Source organism: Microcebus murinus, chromosome 5 (genome assembly GCF_040939455.1).
Source record: "Microcebus murinus isolate Inina chromosome 5, M.murinus_Inina_mat1.0, whole genome shotgun sequence".
In the NCBI taxonomy this organism is placed as follows: Eukaryota; Metazoa; Chordata; class Mammalia; order Primates; family Cheirogaleidae; genus Microcebus; species Microcebus murinus.
Window position 1 is genome coordinate 72,508,093 of NC_134108.1, and position 18,043 is coordinate 72,526,135.

Sequence of the window (18,043 nt, forward strand, 5' to 3'; positions counted from 1 at the left end):
AAATTATATTTTATCGTAATGAAAATCTATGGATAAGTACTTTTTCCATTCACCCTGTGAAGTAGCTAAGCAATATCATTAGAACATCATTAGAACTGTAACAGAGTATTAGTTTAAAGTATTAGCTTAAATAAATCATGCCCCTCTGTTTCTCAGGCCCATGTTTAAAATGGATTTTTCACCACTACATCTCTCTCTTTTATGTATTATGTCTTTAGCAATTAGATCTAAATTAAAAATTTTCTAAGTCAAGCATAGAGATTAAACATTTATCAAAATGAAGTGAAAGTATGCCTTTTAAATTGTACCAAAGAAAAGTGGCACCCCATGTGGGTTCTGTCAGGGAGAGGATTCAGAGCCATTTTTTCACTCGTTGCACTGTTGATTTTTGTTCTTGGCCACAAGTATGTTGTGTATTATAGAATTTAGCACTGGAAGCTGTGGTAGGAGACAGAATGCATTATCTAGTATACAAAGAGCATGTGATATAAGTGCAAGACTTATATTTGAAGAGTTGGAACATACTGCAAGTGTGGCAAGTTAGGCTGGACCAATTACATTTCACTTAAAATGTTTCATCTCAACATCGAAAAAACATCTATTGAATGCCAGTTTTATTCCAGCTTAATGCATATTTCAGGTTGCTTATGAGACATTTAAATCTAGAAGGTCCATCTGGAATTTAATATGTTCAGAAGCAAACTGATTCTTTCCCACTCTCATTATCTCACCTGCTCTTTTTTCTCTACATTGTATAAGAGACCAAGATGGAAACCTGAAATTCCTCCCTCTCCCTTACTTAAGTACATATAGTTTGTCGCCAAATAGAATAGATTTTAGTCTCTGAAAGATATCTTGAATTCATCGTCTACTTTGCACTACAACTACTCCTGATCTACTGCAATTCTTTATGTCCTGAACTATTTCAATAGTCTACTGTCCAGTGTTCCTTCTTCTAGTCTCACTGAATCTCAATTCTCCCTCAGCACTGCTACAGAACAGCCTTATAAAGTACAGAAAATACAGATCTAAGTGTACTATGATCACACTTAATATTTTTCATTGAATCCTCGTTGCCCACAGCACCATGTTCAAACTCTGTAAAAGCATTTGCACTTGGCTTCTGCTTCTCCCTTTCTCTGCTTATTCCTTGTGCTTGGACAAGCCTTTTACATCCTCTAATTTATCATGCTCTTTAAGATGTCTGTGCCTTTGTAACTCTCCTTGGCTGGAATTCCTCTTCACCATGTGCGATGGAAAGAAATTTACTAATTTCTGGAGATTCAGTTTAAGGATTACTTCCTTGATGAAGCCATTCTTTTTTTTTTAATTTCATCGCATTATGGAGGTACAAAAATTGTTAGGGTTACAAATATTGCTCCTGCCCCCTCCCTCCCCCCGAAATGTCCAATCCCCTGGTGGTGTGCATCACACACATTATGGAAACATACATCCCTTTCCTCCTCCCCACTCCTGCCTGCCCACCACCTGCTAGAAAGTTTTTGTTTTTGTTTTTGTTTTTTTATACGTAACTTTTTTTTTCCGGCATATTATGGGGGTACAGATTTTAAGGTTTCAATAAATGCCCATTTCCCCCCCTCCCCCCAAAAGTCTGAGTCTCCAGCATGACCATCCCCCAGATGGTGCACATCTCACTCATTATGTATGTATATACCCGCCCCCCTCCCCCCTCCCACCTGCCCAATACCCTATTACTGTAGTACCTATGTGTCCACTTAGGTGCTACTCAGTTAATACCAGTTTGCTGGAGAATATATCTGGTGCTTGTTTTTCCATTCTTGGGATACTTCACTTAGTAGTATGGGTTCCAGCTCTAACCAGGAAAATATAAGATGTGCTATATCACCATTGTTTCTTAGAGCTGAATAGTACTCCATGGTATACATATACCACATTTTATTAATCCATTCTTGGATTGATGGGCACTTGGGCTGTTTCCACAGCCTTGCAATTATGAATTGTGCTGCTATAAACATTCGAGTGCAGGTGTCTTTTTTGTAGAGTGTCATTGGATCATTTGGGTAGATGCCCAGCAATGGGATTGCTGGATCAAATGGTAGATTCACTTGTATCGCTTTAAGGTGTCTCCATATTGCTTTCCACAGAGGTTGAACTAGTTTTTTGGTTTTTTTTTAACATTTTGGTTACATTGTATATCTTTGCCTCTCCCTAAGAAGGGTTCGAGTTATGCCTTCCCCCTCCAGAATGCTCATTCCATCCCTAAGATTGGGTCCCCCCCACCGAATCTCTGGTGGGTATTGCCACCATTTGAAAATCAAAGTTTAAATCAATCAGTACCAATTTGATGGCGAGTAAATGTGGAGCCCATTTTCCATGTCTTGTGTTGCCTCACTTTGGATAACAGGGTTAAGCTTAATCCAGGAGAGCATAAACGGTGCTAGCTCACTGTCATTGCTTAGGATTGAGTAATATTCCATTGTGAGCATATACCACATTTTAATTATCCACTCATGAATTGATGGGCACCTGGGCTGCTTCCATGATTGTGCAATAGTGAATTGTGCTGCTATAAATATTCGTGTGCAGATGTCTTTATAATAGAATGTCTTATGCTCTTTTGGGTAGATGCCTAACAATGCTATTGCAGGGTCAAATGGTATTTCTATTTCTAGCTGTTTGAGGTATCTCCAACTTCTTTTCCACAAAGGTTGCACTAATTTGCAGTCCCACCAGCAGTGTAGGAGTGTTCCTGTCTCTCCGCATCCTCGCCAGCATTTGTTTTGGGATTTCTTGATATAGGCCATTTAGCTTAAATGTTTCCCTCTTCCTTCCAGTCCTATTGCACTCAGACTACACTATTGTTATAGCTCTCTCACCATAACTGGAAATAATTAATTTATGTTCTCTACTAGACTGTGACCAGGATAAGAACCTTCTGCAGTGTTTCCAGATTACCCAAAAACTTCTGGTATTCCTTCATTGCTTATATGAAAAAGTCTAAACTACTCAGCATAGTACAAAAGGCCATTCACTTTCCATCCCAGGCCCATGCTCACCACCCACATAGTTCATACTTGGAACTCCAGGAGAGTTATACCTGGAACTCTCTTTTCCAAGTAATCCCATGGCTTACTCATTCTCCCCTTAAAGTATTTCCTTAAGTGTCGCATTCTCAATGAGGCCTTTCCTAAATATCCCGTTTAACATTGTCCTCAACTCTTTTCCTACTCAAGCTCCTAATCCTCTTTCATTGCTTTCATGTTTTTCCACATCTACTGTTTCCTATCTTTAACTTATTTATACTTATTTCCTATTTTCCCCTGGAAAACAAGCTCCTCAGAGCATGGTGGGTTTTTTTGTTTGTTTGGTGGATTAAGAAAATTTGGTATATGTATACAATGGAGTACTATTCAGCTATAAGAAACAGCAGTGATATAGCACCTCTTGTATTTTCCTGGTTAGAGCTGGAACTCATTCTACTCAGTGAAGTATCCCAAGAATGGAAAAATAAGCACCACATGTACTCACCAGCAAACTGGTTTCACTGATCAACACCTAAGTGGACGTATAGGAATAACATTGATCAGGTGTCGGGCAGATGGAAGGGTGGAGAAGGTGATTGGTATATACATACATAACGAGTGTGATGCACACCATCTGTCGGATGGACATGCTTGAAGCTATGACTTGAGGGGGGAGGGAGAGCAAGGGCAATATGCATAACCTTAACATTTGTACCCCCATAATATGCTGAAATTAATAAAAAGAAATTTTTTTCTTTATTGAGAATTTTAAGACTTGGGTACATCAAATAAAACCAATTTCTGAGGTGGGGTGGATGGGAATCAAAATCCACAATAGAAAAAAAAAAATAATACTGTCTGGGTCATAGAAGAACCCAGAGAATATATTCATATAATTGAAAAATTCTAGGCGCTTCATAATTGACCTTTTGATACAAAATAACCTATTAAATTTGCAATTTGTGGTTCCTCATGTCAAGATCCATAGGACAAGCTAGGAAGTCTTCATACCTTGAACTGAAGAGTATTGAGTTTTTATCTCTTGTTTTGAGGTATCTCTCCTTAGAATAATTTTGTATATATAATGGAACTCAATTATATATGTTGAATAAACATACACATTCACACTGTAAATTACTTGAATTGCCAGATCATGTTTGACTCAATCCCATGATTCCATCTGGGAACAATTCCTGACATGTAATCATTAAGTCCACAGAAGTTTTTGATGAATAAGTGAATGCATTTTCCAGCTTTTTAATGCAATATGTGAAAAGCTACTCAACATACAGCAGTTTATTTGCCGCATTTCCACCATTTAAACATAGTTACTTAAGTAGCTTCTCGACCTATGTGGGAAAACGGTCAACTGTTGAGATTGATTACTGATAAAAAAGTCTCTCACTTATCTAAAAGGGTTTTAGAACTCAATCCACTGGATAAGTCAGTAGAGTTTTGAGATTACTTTATATTTTACCCTTTAACAAACTCATTTTCTTATATTGAAAAACAATACTGCTTTTCAACCCTGGCTTGAAGGTAGAACTGCTCGGCCATTATAGAAAATTCTCATGCCTGTTTTGCAAAGATAGAAATTCTGATTCAATTAATTGAGATGTAACCTGAGCTCTTGTAATTTTAAAAAGTCCCAGAAAAATGAGGAGGACCAGGATTGGGAACCACTGTACAAAAATGATTGTATAGTTGACCAACAGGTCTGGTCTTATTGGCTGCCATACATCAACTTGTTGTCCTCATGGCTGCAAAGTTAGGATAGCATTTTATACAAATTCAGCAAAAATTTGAAAAAACATGTAATTTTATTATTTTTAATAATGTAAAAAAATCTAGATTTTTTTCTAATGTAAATGATAGATTACTTTGTATTTTTCAAAGTTATTTTAGTGAGCTTACTGCTATATCATGAATTAAAATGCCTGTTTTTTCTCTTTGCTATTGAATGTAAGTGTTAGTAAAGGAGGAAAACTGACACCTTAATTGACAAATCTATTATTTTTCTTTATAAAAAGAAATCTTATGGAAGGTTTTCTTTTCTCTGTGAATCAAAGTCTTAGGGATTGATTTATCATTAAAACTAGAATCAATTTAAGAGAAAACCCATAATAGGTTGTCAGATTGGATAATAAATAATATTAGAAATAATTTTTCTCCTGTCACTTATTCCCTTTCAATAGAACAGTGAGGAATAGGTGGTAATGGTTACCTAACTAACACAGAATAAGCTCATTTGTATGTATATTGATTTTAAATTTGTCTCTCAACAAAACTTAATAGTTGGTTATAATCTACTATGCATGTAGAAAAAGTATAAAATATAGAATTCCTTTTATAAAAATACTTCAATTTCTATATCATTTACACAGAATGAATTATATACCAGACATACACCCACACACAAACACACACACATTTCTATAAAAGAAAATATAATTAGCAAATTGTGCCTGAGAGTATATGTTTTACCTACAGTTTATGGTAGCTATGGCTCAAAAGATGGTATTTTTCTTTTTCTTTTTCTGGTATTGAGTAATGGAGGAGACATAAAGTGATGATTGGATTTATTTCCATAGTTACACTGTCTGCATTTTCAGTAACACCTGGGCCTTTGCTTCCTTGTTGAAATGAGCCGTTCCCAATGCCTGTGTGGAATGAGTTGGAGGAAAAAAAAGGCTCCTCTTATACACCACTCAGTGAATAATGACACCAGTGATGTTAATATTAGTGGCACTTGAAGGAATAATGATCCATCAGCATGCTTTCCTCACTACCCAATAAAACCATGTTCCCACAGACTCTAAGAGCTTCCAGTTTTACTGCACAATCTAAACTAGGGTATATCCAGGTTGCAAAAAGAACTGAACTTCTACACAGGCATATTTCATTAAAGGGGAAAAAAGCCTGGTATGTTTAAGAAATAATATAATTTGTGTTTAATCCACTTCTCTCAGGCCATTGTCTTTGTGTCATTTTGGTTCTGACTTTTAGGAAAAGAGTTTTTATAATTTCAGGAGGACACAACTAGAAGATTTCTTCTGTTCTCCTCACTTCTACCTCTGTTAATAACTACCATAAAATATAGATTTATTAGTTCATATGTCAATCACAGATTTGCAATTGTGTTATTCTTAATGAATGAAAATGTTTCTCTCCTCTGTCAAGCTTTCTTAATTTTATTAGGATCTATCTCTATATATCAAGACAGGTAAAGAGAATGAATTTAATATGTAAACATATAAATATATATTCACCAAAATATATTGAAGGCACTTGGACATACTTTAAAACAAAATAAGCTCAATTTATTTTTGCATTAATACCATGAGTTAGTTAAGATAGCTTAAATTCCACTTACCATACCCTAGCATTTTTGCTCAGATATGCATATTTAACTTTGTCTTACCTTTTCTGCCTTAAAAAAAAGCTTTTTCAGCTTCTGCACAGCAAAGGAAATAATCAACAAAAGGAACAGACAACCCACAGAATGGGAGAAAATATTTCAAAGTACTCATCTGACAAGGAGTTAATAACTAGAATATATAAAGAGCTCCAACAACTCAATAGAATAAAATAAAATAATCTGATTAAAAAATGGGCAAAGGATCTGAATAGACATTTCTCAAAAGAAGATATAGAAATGGCCACAAGTATATAAGAAAATGTTCAACATCATTAGTCATCAGAGAAATGTAAATCAAAATGATGATGAGATACTATCTTACCCAAGTTAAAATGGCTTTTATCCAAAAGATAGGCAATAATGAATGTTGGTGAGGATGTGAAAAAAGGGAAATCCTCATACACTGTTGCTGGGAAAGTAAATTAGTGTGACCACTATGGAGAACAATATAGAGGTTCCTAAAAAAACTGAAACTAGAACTACCATATGACCCAGTAATCCTGCTGCTGGGTATAGCTCCAAAGGAGGGGAGATCAGTGTATCAAAAAGATATCTGCACTCCCATGTTTATTGCAGCACTATTCACAATAGCCACAATTTGACATCAACTTTAACATCAATCAATGGATGAATGGATAAGGAAATTGTGGTACATATACACAAGGAATATTATATGGGCACAAAAAGAAGGAAATCTTACCATTTGCAACAACAGGAATGGAACTGGAGAACATTACATTAAGTGAAATAAGCCAAGCACAGAAAGACAAATCTCACATGTTATCATTCATATGTGGGAGCTAATTACCCAAAACAATTGATCTAATGGAGACAGAGATTAGAATATTGGTTACTAGAGGGTGGGAAGGATAGCAGGGAGGGGAGGATAAAGTGGGGATGGCTAATGGGTGCAAAACTACTTTTAGATAGTTGGACAGAATGAACAATGTTTGATAGCACAACAAAATGACAATAATGAACAATGAGTTAGGATATACTTTACAATAACCAAAAGAGTGGAATTGGAATGTTTCTAACACAAATGGTAAATACCTGAGGTGATGGATACTCCAACAACCCCTAATGACTAATTCACATTGTATGCCTATATCAAAATATCACATGTACCCAATAAAGATATGCTACCATTATTTACCCATAATAATTAAAAATGAACAAATAAAACTTTTAAAAAGCTTTTTCTATAGGGGTGTGTAGAAAATAAGACTGAATATCTCACTTCTATAACTGTCATATACTTTTTTGCTTTATTTAAATTTATAGAAATGTACTCTCTTCTATTTTTTTCATTCTTATTAAAAAGTAAGTATTTGATTAAAATTATGCTTAAATCAAACCAATTTCAAGGAGAGACTCAAATATTAGAAGGAAAACAATTTTTTTCCTCTACTGATGCTTTTTAGTTGTCTCAATCCCCTCCCCAAACTCTCAGATAAAATAGAGGGTGGTATTTTTCCCAATAAAAACAAAATTTTTAAGTGAAAAAAATGACTTAGCTGGAAGTCAATGAGTTTTCTTGAAAAAAGCGTGGAGCTTTAGAGTCAGACAGACCTGGACTCAGTGAGCTGGGCAAAGAGCTGGGTGTGTCTATACCTTGTTTCTATTTCTCATAAAACATGATCAATTCTATTTTGTGATGCTATTGTGGGATTAAATTTAAGTAGAGAATATGCAAAGGTTGTGTATATTTGTATATTGTAGGTCCTCATGCTAAAATAGGAGTTCCATTTTCATGTATATTCTTCCATTTCCCTAAAAATGCTTAAATCATTTTCATCTAAGATTTTGTTGATGGTTATACTTCTAAATGATTATGGTTACATTAATGAATAACATATTTGAGAAACATAGTTTTACTATGTGGTATGATCAGTCAATAATGGTTTCCATGGAGTGAATATTCAGTGACCTGAAGTTGTTACTACAGCCAAGGCACCACAAAAATTCCATGAAAGCAAAAGTTTAGATCAAGTGTTTAATTTCTCATCGAGAAAAACCATATATTATTGGCCCTCCGAAAAAACAACTTCAGAAAAATGAGCTCTATATGCCTTTAAATTACCCATAGTAGTTCCTTTAAATTGGCTTACTGAACTTAACTAAGATTATTTAATTGTCATTGACTGGGATGGGTGATGTTAAAAGCAAAGAACCTCCAAGAGAAAACCTGCATTAGATTTAGTGTCTGAAGTAGGGAGGGTGTTTCCTGGACCTATTTTGAGGTGAACTAATCCAGATATATTATCTGTTTAAAAACAGTGTCTCACCAATTTCAGTGTCTGAAGCTGCTCTAAAAACATAGATTTGTCATAAAACCTGAAATAGAAGGTGTAGTCTCTGGCTGCAGAATACACCCTGGCATGAGATGACCATCTCGGTGTCTGGTTAGTAAATTACCTCAGCAGAAATGCTCTCCTTTGTTGACAAATGGTCTAGCTACTTTCTCACTGAGACTGGAGGATAAGAAATTTCTGGAAACATAAGTTGTATTTAGTCCCTAAATGTGGAATTTTCTTGAGAAGTCTCATGAACCAAATGTTCTTATTAGTAAAGCCAAAGCTCATCGTCATATCTTTTCTATAAAATCGCAACTCAGCCTGAAGACTGAAATTTTTTAAATGCCTTTCTTGCAGTATATTAATATTAAAACCAGCAAGAAACAAATCTTATATGGCACTTTTATTAAAATAAATTTAAACAATTCGATTTCTAAGTTGAACCATTGTGTCTTTCAAGACATACTTAGCAAATGACAGCATCTAAGGCTGGGGGTATTTTTTCCCAAGGTGACAGTATGGAAGAATTAACAATGTAAATTCCTTTTATCTGGACTATTTAAGTAGCAAAAAACAAATTAATTTTTGAGCAGGAAAACAATCCACGTAATTAAAAATTATTAGAGTTTAAAAGGAACTTTGATATCCTCTATTCCATCCAGTTCATAGTATAGACAAGGCTATAACAATATGAGTTCTAAGCAGGTTTAAAAACTAGTCAAGGTTATATACATTTCTCAAGTTTCTGTTTTTCTACTCTAAGTCTAGAGTTTCTTCCACCACATCAAGTTTCAGCTTTATGTCCAGGAAAGAGTTCAGGGATTACTAGGACCAGAATAAGGGTCATGTGAAATACAATAAGGCTAGAAAGGTGGGCAGTATAAAATTGTGCAGATCTTTCAATGAAAAGCTAAATAGCTAAGACATTATTCCGCACATAATGGATCCATTGGTAAAAGTATGGAGGCTATATTATGGAGCAATCAGGAAACCTATAACACAATCTTAGATCTGTATGCTTGCACCCTGTCCATGAAGTTCAGGAAACAATTTACCACCCATTTCACACACTGGAGTAAATTCATCTTTTTTCATGGTGCCTGGGTGCCATGGTCTTAACAGGTGCCAGGTCTTCTTAACAAGACCATAAGAGGTAGAGAAGAAAATTATTGTCTCTCTAGAAATAAATCACATGAAACATTGGAGGAAGGGAAAAAAGATAAGATTTACCTATGCAAACCTGTTTCTGTTTTCATGTAGTTCTTTTTGTGAAGACTGAGGTCTCACTTTTAATAACCAATACACATTGAAAAATGCATTCAACTTCCTATAATTTCTGACAGAGTATGGTGGGAGAGTCTAGTAAATATGTGCTTGGAGCTAGAAGATCTAAAACAATTTTGTAACATCTGGTAAATCTTTTAGCCTAAACTTATTAATCTATAGGAAGAGAGTAATATTAATTATTTTTATTAATATTGTATACCTCAGAAAGTGATTGTGAGGTCCAGAGAGAAAATGTACATGAAATCTGGGCTTATTATGGTAGATAGCAGAAATACAAATGTTCTGTTTGAATATCAGTTTGTCCAAAGTTGTACTTTGTGGAAGTGGTGTCATTTTCAACTGTCAACCCTCTGGCTCTAAAAAATTTTGTAATTATCAAAATTGTTGACCCAAAAAAGAAAGATTCACAATGTCTTCTTTAAAATCTTAAAGTGGACAGGTCATCTTATACTTCGAGAACTATAATGACTTGGGTATCCATTTGAAGGTCAAACATGTCAAATGAATAGAAAATCTTAAAAATTCACCTCAATCTAATAATCAGTCATTATAACCTTTTAAACTAAAAAAAAAAAATCAACTCTCTATTTAAGAAAGTGATTATGTAAGGAAGCATTTCATATAGAAGAGAACTCTTTATTGTATGGTAAATATTTAACAACCTAGAATCTTGAATATGTTCTTGAGATATAAAAAGATTATATGGGACTTCTGTTTAGAATATAGAAAGTCACAGGAAATTGTTGCTTTTATCCTGACAACCAAAGGAACTGGATAACCTTCAAAAATACATAGCTCTTTTTAAAAATTCTTCAGAGAACTGAGGATGCAATCAAACCTAAATAAACTAATTTCCAGAAAAAAAGGCAAGCCCTCACAGAAGAGAAGAGTTCCACATCTGTTCTTGCCTCATGCAAAGTAGTGGAGGAGGAGGTACCTGCCATAGAAAGGGATAAGGGAAAACCAGCTAAACTTTTAATGAACTTTTAATGGCTGTGCGTAGGCTGGCATGAGATTAGATTTCCAAGGATCCTTACACAGAGCAAATCTGCAACCACCCACCAAATCTTTCCCACAGGTCTTCACCTCGTACTTAAGGATACTGTGCCAAAATCCTGGGAAGAAGGGAGGGACTGAGAGAGATTCCCCCTGAGGCAGGCAGAGCCTCCACTAAGAATAATACAGCAGCCTTCTGAAGGGAAGGGAAGTGATGAGTAGGAAAGCTCAGACTCACTGGTCTCTCAGCTACACAGGCTGGGGCAGAGCAGGATGAAAACTTTGAGATAATCCAGTGCTTCACAGTTGTAAGTTTGGGGATTGGGAATAGGGGTGAAAAGAGATCTTCAGAGTTGAAAACCAAGGACAACACTGCAAAGACTTCTTTCCAATGAATTGAAAACATGACAGCTGAGCTATAAAACAGAGGGATAGCATTGCTGGTACAGAGAGGTGGTGGCTCAGTTCTAAAGCACAAGATCCTCTTGCAAAACACATGATGCCTGTGGTGAATTGAAGGTAACTGAAGCAGCAATAAAGTCAGCATAGCTCAATTACATATTATAGTGATGGAGTCTTCCACTTTAGTGTCAAAACAAAAGAAAGAACATGACATTTCTGGAAGTTAATATCATTTCCTTTAGGGTTTACAATTGTTTTATACAAAATAATTTACATTTAACAAGCAAATCTATAAGACTTAATAAAAGTAAGATATGCAAAATATCTTGCATATAAGAAAACTAAAAAGTAAGATAATGACATCCTATGATCAATAAAGGAAAAAGTCAATAGAAGTAGACACAGAGATGGCAGAGATCTTCAACTTATCAGAGAGAAACTTTAAAATAATACTTAAAGATATATTGGAAAAGGTATATTGATAAAGATTATAAGGGGCAATTTATTATACTTGAAGATGGTAAATATAATAGACATAAAGTAATATGACAATGTATGGAACAGAATAATTGAATTGGTAGAGAAATGAAGGGAAGGTTTGATTCAAGAGGTATCATTTCAGTTGTGTCATAGGTGGAAGAAACGTGGACAGGCATTCTGAGAAGATGGAATAGACAATATAAAGAGAGTACAGAGATAAGTAGTTATGAAATGGTATTGTGTATCTGTAAAGCAGTGAGAATTTCCAACTGGCAGGAATGTATAATTGTAGGGGTGAACTGTATATTCACACAAGGCCCTATGCTCACAATGACCATGTGCCTGGTATCATGCTTTGCTGTGGCTAAATTGACATTCTTAACCATTGAACACATTTTTTCAATGTGTTCTCACATTTTTATTTTGCATTTGGGACTGCAAATTATGTAGCCAGTCCTGAGCCGGGGAGACTATTGGAGGAGAGGTGTGAGCTATATTGTGAAGGGCTTTGAAGATACCAGGAGGCAAAATAAGGTCATCCCAGGTTCCCCAGGACAAGTTGGATTTATACCACTGTCTCATCCTAATTTTTACTGTAGTCTTCTGTCGGTTCTGTAATATCCTGATTTGAACACAAATTGTATTGCTATCCTATGTTGCATCAAGGATACTTTAAAGCAGTGTTGTGTTCTCATTATATATATTTTTAGGGATACTTCGTAGATTTAAGTATGGGAGAAACTGCTCATAAGAGCATTTTGGAGCCCTTTGTAATTCATAAATGACAATGACCTGAAATAAAGCAAGGGCTGGGGGAAAGGGAGAAGTAAAACATATCAGATTTAATAAATGTTTGGATGTGAGCAATCATGGGAAGAGAAGAATCAAAGGTGAAATCCAGATTTCTGGTTTGAAAGACAGATAGAAAATGATGCAATCTTACACAAGGCTGAAGGAAAAGCAAGAGAAAGTTGTTTGTGGAGATGGTGAATTTAAAACAGCTGCAGGATGAAGGTGCAGGTATTGAATGGACAAATGAGCATACTGATCTGAAGTTCAGAATAGAGGTCAAGACCAGAGATATAGATTTGGGAAATACATGAGAACTGTCTATTATTTCCTTGGTTTATTTGTGGATATGGCTTTGTCAAACAGGAAGCTGTTTTTGACAGGAAATTACCCCTCAAACTAGATACATGAGAGTGAATAAGAAGGAGGAGGGTTTTAAGATCTGTCCTAAGTTCTCTCCTATGTTTACATTGTCTGATACATAACATCATTTCCAAATGTAATATCACCAGGTATCTACATTACTTTGTCTTTTTCCCTTTCATTCTGTTTGTTTTATTACAGAAGCAGCTTATGCTGTCAATAACTATCTTGGCATTGTTTTGGAATTTCTTTTTGCCCTGATACACACTCCTTGCTGTTATTTTCTTATTTCTATTTTGATTTGTAACCCACTGTTTTATCTTAGGCTTGCTGCTTCCTACTTGTCTTTGTTTATTTTCACTTATCTTAGAAATTTTCCTTTTATTCCTTAAAAAAAAGAAAAAAATGCTTTAAATTCTACTTTAAATTTTAACTTCCAAGTTTTTTTAAATTAAAATTTCATTAAGATAATTGCAGATTCACATTCAGTTATAAGAACTCATACAGGAGTGTTCCAGGCTCAGATGGTTTCACTGGAGAATTTTATTAAAGATTTGGAGAATTAATAGGAGTTACATCAACATGATTAAGAAGACCTATAAAAACCTATAGTGTATTCTACTGTTGTTAGGCAGGGTATTCTATATATGTCAATTGAATCCTTTTGGATGTTTTGTTTTGGTCAGATCTTTTATATCCTCATTTTTCTATTAGTTATATCTCTTGCAGAGAGAAAATGTTGAAGTTCCTCAATAATAATTGTGTTTTTGTTTATTTCTCCTTTTAGCTATATCAGCTTCCTTCATGTATTTTGAAGGTCTATTGTTTTGTGCATACACATTAGCATTATCATGTTTTCCTCATGGATTTATTATTTTATTATCATGTACTATCCCTTGTAATCCTAGTATTTTTTTTTGCTATGAAGTCAACTTTATAAAATATTAATATAGCCACTCATGCTTTTCTTTGATCAATGTTTGCATGGCATATCATTTTGTAGTCCTTTTATTGAAACATATTGATATCACTGAATTTGGATAGAATATAATAGGGCCAAATAATTTATCTATTGTGCTGATCTCATACTTTGATTGGCATATTTAAAATATTTACATTTAATATAATTTTAACGTTAGGGCTTAAGTCTTCTATTTTATTTGTTTTGTATTTGTTTTTTTCTTTTTTTCAGTTTCCTCTCTTCTTTTTTAATTTATTTTTTTAATTTTTTATTTCAAGAAATTATGGGGGTATAAACATTTTGGCTACATGTTATGACTTTGCCACTTATGATTTGAGATATGCCCTTTCCCCCCTTCAATGCTCACCGCATCCATTAGTTGTGAGTTTACCCAACCCAAACCCACCTATTCCCAAAGAATATTGCTACTGTGTAAGCGCCTTAGTGTTGATCAGTCGGTGCCAGTTGGATGGCAGGTACATGTGGTGCCTATTCTTCCATTCTTGTGATACCTCACTTCGGAGAATGAGCTCAAGCTCTATCCGGGACAATATAAGAGGTGCTAGATCACCATTGTTTTTTTTATAATTGAGTAGTATTCCATTGTATACATATACCATATTTTATTAATCTACTCATGGATTGATGGGCACTTGGGTTGTTTCCACATCCTTGCAATAGTGAATTGTGCTGCCATAAACATTTGAGTGCAAATGGTTTTTTTTTTTTTTTAATCATAGAATGACTTTTGTTCCTTTGGGTAGATGCCTAATAGTGCTATTGCTGGATCAAATGGTAGTTCTGCTTGTAGCTCTTTGAAGTATCTCCAAATTCTTTTGTATTTGTTTCTTTTGGTTCTCATTCCTCTGCTTTTCTTTTCTTAACTTCCTGCAGGGTTGCTTGAACCCAAAGCATCCATTTTGACTTACATATATGTTTTTGAGTGTATCTCTGTGTATAGTTTTTGTAAGTATTGTTCTAGGTTTATACACACATACACACACACATTGTGTGTGTGTGACTTATAAGAGTTACTAGTGTGGAAACCTTAACAATTTTGCCAGTTCATCTCATCATATCTCTTGATGGGAAGAGGAAGTCATGAAAGGTCAAGGGCAGATGGTGTTTCTGCTGGCTGCTTATTACTATCAGGGCTCCCCATCCCTCCCCTTTGCTGGTAGCATTGGACTTGCCCGATGTTGTCAGAAAGACTCATGCTTCACCTGGCAGGAAAATAAGCTTACCTAGGATTCCTTATTTTGACAGATTGAGGGTTGGTAAATGTGGAATCTGGATGGCCTTCTGTTATGTAGAGAACTGCTGTGCTGTTACACTAAGCCAGGGATCCCAGTCCAGTTTACCTTCTGTGAGGGGTTGGAGGGATTCGGGACCTGATGAAGGCAAAAGATGTGACCACAAGAGGTGGTAACACATAGAAGGCTTTATTTGGTACACTTGAATAGGGTTGCATCAGAGAAGTCCCTCATAGCCTAAGACATCCAATGTCTCATGGTGAAGGGCCACCATCCGTCCAGAATGAGCCATCCTATCCAGTTCTGGATAGAAGGAAAGGGTTAGATGGCGATTTAAGATGAGATTTATTTGTCTAGGAGTTGTTTCTCAACAGCAGAGTGAGGAGACTTTGGGTCAGAGAGCTCCAAAGGGCAGCAACCACTTGGAGCCTTGTGACCACATGGCCCAATTTTATTAATAGGTAACTGCTATTGCAGGGGTGGCTTTTCTGGGTTTGCAAAGCAGGCAGGTTCTAAATGGCTAGAAATTTGTCTCAGCTATTTTTAAAATAATTGTATGTATAAAAATTTTAGTTTGGCATAGACTGACTTTTGAGCTAATGGGTCTCGGCCTGCAGTGAAGAAATAAACAGCCTAGGAGCAAATATGCAAAGGCTATCTTTGGCTCATTTACTTAATATTTTCTTCTTACTACCTTTCAGAGTTCTCACCTTTCTCTGTCTCTCTCATGTCCTTTGGGTATATGCTTAAAAGAAGATTGCTGGATTATGTGCTAACTTTATGTTTAATCATTTGTGAACATGCCATATTATTTTGCAAAAGGGCTATACCATCTTGTATTCCCACCAGTATTTTATTGAGGGAGTCACCATTTTTCTGCAACCTGCCTTTTTCTATTTTTTGATTATTGTAAAATATTCTGTTTTTTTTATTATGGTTTAGATTTACATTTCCCTAATGATTAGTGATGTTGAGCATCTTTTTGTATACTCTTCGGCCACTTGCACTATTTCTTGGAAAAATATCTATTCAGATCCTTTGCTCATTTTTAGCTTTTTTTTAATTTGTAAGAGTTCTTTATATATTCTAGTTCCAAGTCCTTTATCTATCTATATGATCATATTATCTGCAAATAAAGGTAGTTTACTTCTCCCTTCCTAATCAGGAAGACTTTTGGTTCTTTTTCTTGATTAATTGCCCTGGCTAGAGCATCCAGTAAAATTCTAACTTCTAACTCAACTTCGTTCACCATCAGAAAGCCACCCTGTGGTATTTCACTATATGTCTTATTTCTGCATCTGGTTTAACTGCTTAATTATAATTTCACACTTTGAAGAGTGCTCCAGGCAGATGAAACAAATAGAAGGGCCCTGATGAAGGATGTGCTTGGCATGCTAGAGTAATAGCAGGGAGGCCAGCAATGCTGAAGCAGGGTGAGCAAGCAGGACAGTGATAGATGGTGATGTTGATGGGGAGGGCAGAGGCCGGATCGTGCAAGGTCTTGCTGATTATGACCTATCCAGATTTTAAATCTATATCCTTTGACGAGTACAATCATGCCAATGGATGTGGCCATGAGGATTTCCTTGGCACATTCACCACCTCTGAAGAGTTTTCTGGGCCCTTATGATGACTTTCTTTCTTTCTTTTTTTTTTTTGAGACAGAGTCTCTCTCTGTTGCCTGGGCTAGAGTGCAGTGGCATCAAGCCTAGCTCACAGCAACTTCAAACTTCTGGGCTCAAGCAATCCTACTGCCTCAGCTTCTCGAGTAGCTGGGATTACAGGCATGCACCACTATGCTCAGCTATTTTTTTCTCTATATATTTTTAGTTGTCCAGCTAATTTATTTCTATTTTTTTAGTAGAGATGGGGTCTTACTCTTGCTTAGGCTGATCTCGAACTCCTGAGCTCAAACGATCTGCCCGCGTCAGCCTCCCAGAGTGCTAGGATTAGAGGCATAAGCTACTGCCCCCAGCCACTAACGATGACTTTCAATGAAGACATTTTATGACATAAATTAAAGCTTCTGAAATTGTGTCTCAACATAAAACAGAACCACAGAACGACTGCAAGTGCTCACACAACCAAGCTAAAGAGTGGGTTGTGTTTGTGGACTCCAAGGATCTCTCTCTCATTGAATAACTATATCCTCTCTGACTTGCCAGGAGAACCAGCATGGGCTCTCCAGTTTGATCTCTTAGACATTATCAGTGACTCCTCTGGCTTAAATTCCATGAGGAGAAAAACTTGATTTTAGATTTTTCTCAGGCTTCAACTGATTATTTAAGTTTCTGGAACCACTTTCAGAAGAACTTTGTCTGGAGAACTGCTTTTTCCAAGAGCAAACAGTGACAGGGATTGTGAAAGTCAAACTTTCACTTTGACTCCCTGAAGGTTTTTGATACTTGGAAAAGCTACACTGATGGTGACTGTGTCTACCTGAAAAATGTGTATGGTTGATGAGAGTGACACTTTCTGGTTTGCCATTGACTTACCCTCTGCCATTCCAACTGAGGATAAAATTGAGCAATATCAGGAAACGTTTGCTACTTGCCATCAGTAGGTTTAGGCTTGAATTTTTGGGGCCTGGCTACAGAAAAGAAATCCACTTGAGAATTTGATGTAGGAATCTATAGAGATGATGCTATCCAATTTTGCTTTGGAGGATCAAGTAACATACACACTCTGAAAATGAATGATTGAAGATATCAATCACTTTTTGTTCTATACCATTCTGGATCAGGATATATTGGAATCTTTTAGCTCATGAAGACAATGACAACAAAAGATAG

The 18,043-nt window shown here is 35.8% G+C and overlaps 1 pseudogene; it reads left to right on the plus strand.

The window, feature by feature from the left end:
- The window catches only part of LOC105873860 (protein phosphatase 1 regulatory subunit 3C-like), a 32,907-nt pseudogene extending 15,093 nt beyond the window's left edge, over positions 1 to 17,814 (plus strand).
- The last annotated feature ends 229 nt before the right edge of the window (positions 17,815 to 18,043 follow it).